A 9,303-nucleotide genomic window follows, 5' to 3' on the forward strand; every position below is an offset into this window, starting at 1 on the left:
TGTATATGTAAGGGATAACCAACGAGGGGCTATGCATTCTATGGAAAATGATGCATGATGTGAAAGGTTGTTCTTATACTCTGTATAAAGTTGCAGGAAGACAAATGCACTAACCTTCCACAGAGTTGCATTATTTTCCAGAGAACGCATAGAGCCCTGAGTTGATTTTCTCGCTTGTACCACGGCTATAATTTAACACAGTAAAAATGTGTTCATTTACTGGTAGAAATGTATTCAAGATCCAATGAAGTAGCTAGCTAGCAAGTTACTAGATAGCTACAGTAGTTGCCTTGGTAACCAAACAGACTTGCTAGCTTAGCAAATAAACCATCCTCCTAGCCTGTAGTTATGAAAATCAAATTCAACAATGCCAATGATGTTATCAATTCGACTTTTGCTTTCAACAGCAACTTAAACATAGGACATGTAAGAATTAACTTCATAGCCATTGAATATTGCAGTGCATTATTTAAGCAATAAGGCCCGAGGTGTGGTATGTTGCCAATATATCACGGCTTAGGGCTGTTCTTAAGCATGACGCAACGCGGAGTGCCTGGACACAGCCCTTAGCCGTTGTATATTGGCCATATATCACAAACCCCTGAGGTGCCTTATTGCTATTATAAACTGGTTACCAATGTAATTAGAGCAATGTTACTTCATATCTGTTGTATATACTACGGCTGTCAGACAATCAGCATTCAGGGGTCGAACCACCCAGTTTATAAAACTAAATAATGCACACTCTAGAATGCCTTTCAAGCCAATCAGAAATGAGTATTCAACAATGCCATGGTATAATGTTCTGTATAACTGAAAATGTTTTCTGATATTTTATTATCACCCCCTATAGAAACAGCAACCCAACCTGAGGTAGATTCAGTCTATTCTCAAGTAAAGCCACGCACAGCCCCCGGTAAGACTAAGGACTCGATTCAATCCGTATTACGGAAGTTCAGTGGTAAAGCGCAATTGAAATGTTAATTTTGCTATAACGCTGAACTTCCACGATACGGATTGAATCAAGCCCTTAATCACAATCTTTTGAAAGGATATGGAAGTAATACTTAGATATACTCTAATATCAGAGCATGTCTTAACAAACTGGTGAGAACATATATGATCACGTTACCTTTTTATGATCGGTGTGATGAATTTGGGATTATAGTGTTTTTACATACGTTTGCATTTAAACCATAGCAAGTATTATCTTGCATCTAAATTGTAAAAAGATACGATAATCGCGCCGAAGGGGATGGCTGCCGTTTTACAGGCTCCTAACCAACTGTGCTATTGTGTTTTTCGCATTGTTTGTAACTTATTTTGTACATAATGTTGCTGCTACCGTCTCTTATGACCGAAAATGACTTCTGGACATCAGAACAGCGATTACTCACCTCCAACTGGATGAAGAGTTTTTCTTTAATGAGTCCGACGCGAAGGACATACTCTATCCTACTTACGGGACAGAAAAAACTGTAATCTTTTGTTTCACCGAGTAGTGGCTGAATGACGACACGGATCATTTACAGTTGGCTGGGTTTTCCATGCATCAGCGGGATAGAACAGCTACGTCTGTAAAGAAGAGGGTGGGGGAGTGTGTGTCTTTGTGAATAACAGCTGGTGAGCGACGCCTAATATCAAGGAATCCTTTTAATCCACACACAGAGACACATACAAAGCTCTCCCTCACCCTCCATTTGGCAAATCTGACTATAATTCTATCCTCCAGATTCATGCTTACAAGCAAAAACTAAATCAGGAAGTAACAGTGATTCGCTCAATTACTTAACTGGTCAGATGACGCGGATGCTACGCTCTCAGGACTGTTTTGCTAGGCCAGACTGGGATATGTTCCAGGATTCATCCAATGGTATTGAGGAGTTTACCACCTCAGTCACTGGCTTCATCAGTAAGTGCATTGATGACATCGTCCCCACAGTCACCATACGTACATATCCCAACCAGAAGCCATGGATTACAGGCAATATCTGCACCGAGCTGCCGCTTTCAAAGAGCGGGATGCTAATCCGGCTGCTTATAAGAGATCCCGCAACGCCCTCAGACGAACCATCAAACAGGCAAAGCGTAAATACAGGACTAAGATTGAGTCCTACTACTCCGGCTTTGACACCCGTCGGATGTGGCAGGGCTTGCAAACTATTACGGACTACAAAGGGAAAGCCAGCTGCAAGCTGCCCAGATCCACAGATGCCCTTTCCCACCTGGACAAAAGGAACACGTATGTGAGAATTCTTTCATTGATTACAGCTCAGCATTCAAAACCAGAGTGCCCACAAAGCTCCTCAGTGAGCTAAGGACCCCGGGGACTAAACACCCCCCTCTGTAACTGGATCTTGGACTTCCTGATGGAACACCCCCAGGTGGTAACGGTAGGCAACAACCCATCTGCCACGCTGATCCTCAAAACGAGGGCCCCTCATAGGTGCGTGCTTTGTCCCCTCCTGTACTCCTTGTTCACCCACGACTGAGTCCTCAAGCATTACTCCTACACCATCATTAAGTTTGCTGACAACACAACAGTGGTATGCCTTATCACCGACCTCAATGAGGCAGCGTATAGGGTGTAGACCTACTCCCTATAGGCTGTCTCATCATTGTCGGTGGTCAGGCATACCACTGAGTCGTCAGCAAACTTATTGATGGTGTTGGAGGGGGCGGTCCATCAGGAAGTCCAGGACCCAGTTGCAGAGGGTGGTGCAACTTGAACAAGACAAAGGAGATGATCGTGGACTACAGGAAAAGGAGGCCCGAACACGTCCCCATTCACATCGATGGGGCTGTAGTGGAGCGGGTCAAGAGTATCAAGTTCCTTGCTGTCCACATCACCAACAAACTATCATGGTCCAAACACACCAAGACAGTCGTGTAGAGGGTACGACAACACATGTTCCCCTTCAGGAGACTGAAAAGATTTGGCATGGGTCTCCAGATCCTCAAAGTTATACAGCTGCACCATCAAGAGCATCTTGACCGGATGCTTCACCGCCTGGTATGGCAACTGCTCAGCATCTGACCGTAAGGCGCTAACAGAGGGTAGTGCGTATGGCCCAGTACATTACTGGGGCCAAGCTTCTTGCCATACAGGACCTACTGTATATATTAGGTGCCGTCAGAGGAAGGCCCAAAAAATTGTCAAAGACTCCAGTCACCCAAGTCATAGTTTGTTCTCTCTGCTACCGCAAGGCAAGCGGTACCGGAGAGCCAAGTCTAGGTCCTAAAGGCTCTTTAACAGCTTCTACCCCCAAGCCATAAGACTACTGCACAATTAATCAAATGTCCACCCAGACCTTTGTTTTTACACTGCTGCTGTTTATTATCTAAACATAGTCACTTTACCCCTACCTACATGTACAAATTAACCTGTACCCCCGCACATTGACTCTGTACCCCCTCTATATAGCCTTGTTATTGTTATTTTATTATATTACTTTTTAATAAATATTTTACTTCAGATTATTTTGTAAACATTGTTTTAACTCTATTTCTTTAACTGCATTGTTGGTTAAGGCCTTGTAAGTAAGCATTTCACGGTAAGGTCTACACTTGTATTCGTCGCGTGTGACAAATACAATTTGATTTGATTTGGAGATGAAGGCTGGACTGGAATCTCTCAAATTCACTACTATACTCTACACCTATATTACCTCTCTCTGAGATATGATGGTGTTGTGATGTTTTGGATGAAGAGACAGAATATGCGATACGCTAATTCCTTAGTTTGTTGACTGGAAATGAATTTTCAATTATAGTGTTGATGTTAACATACGTTTGGATTTGCACTCTCAAAGCAAATATTATTTTGCTACTAAATTGTCTGAAGATACAGGCCGGCCAATTGGAAAGCAGAATATGCATTAAGCTAATTCCTTCATTTGTTGACTGGAAATGTCCATTGTCAGCAGCAGCTGGACCTGTTGATGTGACCTATGCTGAGGTTGACCTCCAAAAGAAGGCCAAAGCCAAGAAGAAGAGAGGTAAGTCTGGACATCCCTCCCTCTATATTCCCCTTATCAGAACCTCATCTCTCTTTGACCCCATATTGAATAAATGGTTATTAGTCTGGGTATTAGTCTGTGTACTAGTCTGGGTTTTTTTAAGATTCTGGATATTATTGTGGATATAACTATTATATTATGCTGATGTTTATTCTCCTACAGAAGCAGCAACCCCACCAGAGGCGGATTCAGTTTATTCTCCATTGAAGCCACGTTCATGCCCCAGTAAGAATTATAGCCATTTGTTATTGATTCTAAAACTAAATAAATATGGAACTAATGTGCTGATATCAAATTCTAATGTATCTATTTAAAGTATATCTCTATGTTTTATTCTTAGTAGTTTGTTTTACTGCATGCAGGTCCTTGAGGGAGATGGAGGGATAAATAACTGTGTGTGTGGTGATAAGTTACAGGTCCTTGAGGGAGATGGAAGGATAAATAACTTTGTGTGGTGATCTGTTACAGGTCCTTGAGGGATACAAAACAGTGTGTGGTGATATGTTACAGGTCCTTGAGGGATAAATAACAGTGTGTGGTGATATGTTGCAGGTCCTTGAGGGATACATAACATTGTGTGGTGATACGTTACAGGTCCTTGAGGGATAAATAACAGTGTGTGGTGATCTGTTACAGGTCCTTGAGGGAGATGGAGGGACACACCTTCAGAGGAGGAGCAGGAGAGACCTGGGAATATGTATCATTCAGACATAATTATGCACGTGCGCACACACACACACACGCAAGCATACCGACACCAGCGTTTTCTCACAGATACACACATATAAAGGATATATATATATATATATATATATATTTGATTTAATATTGGTTTAACTGTGTATAACTGCAACAGGTTTTTAAACAATGATATGGTGTTATGATGATGTATCTTCTCTGCAGCTACAGCAATTGTATCTGTATTGCATTGTGTATTGAGTTGTTGTGTTGTAAATCTATTAACATGTATTGTCTTGGGTGTGTTACTTCTGTCACTCAGATGATAGAATACTACATTACACAGCCAAAAGTATGTGGACACACCTTGAAATAAGTGGATTCGGCTATTACAGCCACACCCATTGATGTCAGGTGTATAAAATTGCGCACAGTCATGCAATCTCCATTGACAAACATTGGCAGTAGAATGGCCCGTACTGATGAACTCAGTCACTTTCAACGTAGAACCGTTATAGGATGCCACCATTCCAACAAGTCAGTTCTTTAAAATGTCTGACCTGGTCAACTGCAAGTGCTGTTATTGTGAAGTGGGAACGTCTAGGAGCAACAACTGCTCGGCCGCGAAGTGGTAGGCCACACAAGCTCACAAATGAAATGGGTTTTCATGGATGAGCAGTCGCACACAAGCCTAAGATCACCATGTGCAATGCCAAGCATCAGCTGCAGTGGTGTAAAGCTCACCGCCATTGGACTCTGGAACAGTGGAAACGTGTTCTCTGGAGTGATGAATCACGCTTCACCATCTGGCAGTCAGATGGACGAATCTGTGTTTTGCGGATGCCAGGAGAACACCCTCTGTCCCTATGCATAGTGCCAACTGTAAAGTTTGGTAGAGAAGGAATAATGGTGTGGGGCTGTTTTTCTTGGTTCGGGCTAGGCCCCTCAGTTCCTGTGAAAGGAAATCTTAACGCTACAGGGAACAATGACAATCTAGACGAATCTGTGCTTCCAACTTGTGGCAATAGTTTGGGGAAGGCCCTTTCCTGTTTCAGCATGACAATGTTCCCGTGCACAAAGCGAGGTCTGTTCAGAAATGGTTTGTCGAGATTGGTGTGGAGGAACTTAACTGGCCTGCACAGAGCCCTGACCTCAACCTCATCAAACCCCTTTGGAATGAATTGGAACGCCGACTGCGAGCCAGGCCTAATCGCCCAACATCATTGCCCTTCCTCACTAATGCTCTTTTTATTTATTTTATTTTACCAGGTAAGTTGACTGAGAACACATTATAAATGACCTGGGGAATAGTTTCAGGGCAGAGGAGGAGGATGAATGAGCTGGGGATGATTAGGTGGCTGTGATGGTATGAGGGCCAGACTGGGAATTTAGCCAGGACACCGGGGTTAACACCCCTACGATAAGTGCAATGGGATCTTTAATGACCTCAGAGAGTCAGGACACCCGTTTAACATCCCATCCAAAAGACAGCACCCTACACAGGGCAGTGTGTGTGCCCTAGGGCATTGGGATATTTTCTAGACCAGAGGATAGAGTGCCTCCTACTGGCCCTCCAACACACCTTCCAGCAGCATCTGGTCTCCCATCAATGGACTGACCAGGACCAACCCTGCTTAGCTTCAGAAGTAAGCCAGCAGTGGGATGCAGGGTGGTATGCTGCTGCTGCTATTGTGGCTGATTGGAAGCAATTCCCCGCAGCAATTTTCCAACATCTAGTGGAAAGATATCCCATTAAAGTGGAGGCACTTTGTTTACATCCCTGTTAGTGAACATTTCTCCTTTGCCAATATAATCCATACACCTGACAGGTGTTAAACAGCATGATCATTACACAGGTGGTGCTTGTGCTGGGGACAGTAAAATACCACTCTAAACGGTGCTATTTTGTCACACAACACAATGCCACAGATGTCTCAAGTTTTGAGGGAGCGTGTAACTGGCATGCTGACTGCAGGAATGTCCACCTGAGCTGTTGCTAGAGAATTTAATGTTTATTTTTCCACCATAAGTCGCCTCCAACGTTGTTTCTGAGAACCGTCCTCACAACTACGTGTAACCTGGACTTCCACATCCGGCTTCTTCACCTGTGGGATGGTCTGAGACAAGCCACCCGGTCTCAGGGAAACTTATCTGCTTGCTCATCGTCCTCACCAGGGTCTTGAACTGACTGCAATTTGGTGTGGTAAACGACATCAGAGGCAATGCTCACCTTCGATGGCCACTGGCACGCTGGAGAAGTTTGCTCTTCACAGATTAATAACGGTTAAAGCTGTACTGGGTATGGCATCCTGTTTGTGAGCGATTTGCTTTTGTCAACGTTGTGAACAGAGTGCCCCATGGTGGCAGTGTTTTTTATTTTATATTATTTTTCATTATTGCTTTTTATGTACATTTATTTAACTAGGCAAGTCAGTTAAGAACAATTTCTAATTTACAATGAAAGCCTAGGAACAGTGGGTTAACTGCCTTGTTCTGGGGCATAATGACAGATTTTTACCTTGTCAGCATGGGGATTCACTGGCCCAACACTCTAACCGTTATGGTATAGGCAGGCAAAAGCTATGGACAACTAACACAATTGCATGATAATGCATGCCCCATGTCTCAAGGATCTGTACACATTTCCTGGAAGCTGAAAATGTCCAAGTTCTTCCATGGCCTGCATACTCACCAGACATGTCAGCCATTGAGCTTTCTTTGGGATGATCTGGAACGACGTCTACAACAGTGTTCCAGTTCCCGGCAATATCCAGCAACTTCGCACAGCCATTGAAGAGGAGTGGGACAACATTCCACAGGCCACAATCAATAGCCTAATCATCTCTGCCGCATGAGGCAAATTGTGGTCCCACCCGATACTGACTGGTTTTCTGATCCATGCCCCTACATTTTTAAAAGGTATCTGTGACCAACAGATGCATATCTACATTCCCAGTCATAGGAAATCCATAGATTAGGGCCTAATGAATTTATTTAATTTGACTAATTTCCTTATATGAACTGTAACTCAGTAAAATCTTTTAAATTGTTGCATGTTGAGTTTATATTTTAATTCAGTGTATTTGTATATTCATTTCACAGAATATTAGAATTATACACTTTTTTTAAAGACTACTTTTACAATATATTTGCTTTTGTAATTCACTTTTTTTAAATCATCCCCAAAAGGGCATGAATGTACAAGTAAACGGTTATAGTCAACTCATCCATGCCACCTTCTATCAGCCTTCCTTTCAGCCTAAAATAGTTTTTGGGCTCCCCAATGTGTGAGTTCAGGGGACAATCTGTGATTAGTACATACATTTTGGGAATCTTAAAGAATATAACTTGTAAATGCCTCATGAGCTTAGTTGCCAATTGAGATTTTCATAATTCATTTTTAAATAAAGGTGTTGAAATTGACATTTCTTCTCTGTTTTATGAAGTATTTCTGAAAACATCTAGACACAATAGACAAATGTTTCAGTGCTCAGAGTCCACTTTCACAGTATGTGAGAAACACCTCAAAACAAAGAGATCATGAAAGGTCAATAGGGGACATTTACTACAGTATATCAATTATCATGAATTAACCCCCCAAAAATATAAAATAATTTTACAGTACAATTTCCAGTTTTACTCTTCCCATCCAGTTTAATAAATATGTTTGTCATACATTTGAACACAATGAAATGTCAGTGACAAAAACATATTTGATCATGACTAAATGCATGGGATGTGAGTCTATGTGGTATTTACAGGCCCAGCTCTGAAGGGGGCGCTAAAAGACCATGAACAATTAAGCTTCATGGCTTATCCTCAAAACCCACTTACTGGTTATAGTTTTGGATTGAATACTGTCTTCCTCATTGAGTCTCTGGTCTGTGGGAGTGACCTCACAACAGCTCTGCCTCTGATGTGTACACACACACACACACACACACACACACACACACACACACACACACACACACACACACACACACACACACGTCCCAGGAGAATGCTGGGTAAGAACAGTGGGGTGGTGAGGTGCATTGCAGAACTCATATTCAGTTCTTATTTTCCCCTCGGTTTTATTTGAATATTGTGGTAATATCAATGTACTGCAGTCATATTGATACCATCTCTAAAGGCAGTACCGAGACAGTTGGCTTGTCATGCTCATTAGAATGTACTGCAGGTAGGATTCTAGCTCGCTGTAGTTACAGTGTGAATTAACTTCAGAATGACAGCACAAAATGACAGCACATCTATTTGTGGGTGATACTGACAGTTGTGGAAGCAACTGTAGTTTTTGGTGAATCTATTCGTATAAATCGGTGACAGTGACACTATTCTCATATTTACATACTGTATCTGCAGCCTGTTGTCCAAGGCAGGTAAATTATGTGGTGAGGTGTATTCAGATGAGATATTATGTCATTTGATCCTTTTTCATGGTTTCAAAATGACAAAATATCAACCAGTGTGTATGAACTATGCAACTACTTATACCTCTACCACTACCACTACTACTACTGTATTACCTACAATGTCCTACAATACATTTTACAAATATCCTTATATCCCACTGTGTTATTCTAGCATGACTCAACAAAAAGAG

This window comes from Salmo salar, chromosome ssa18 (assembly GCF_905237065.1).
Source record: "Salmo salar chromosome ssa18, Ssal_v3.1, whole genome shotgun sequence".
In the NCBI taxonomy this organism is placed as follows: Eukaryota; Metazoa; Chordata; class Actinopteri; order Salmoniformes; family Salmonidae; genus Salmo; species Salmo salar.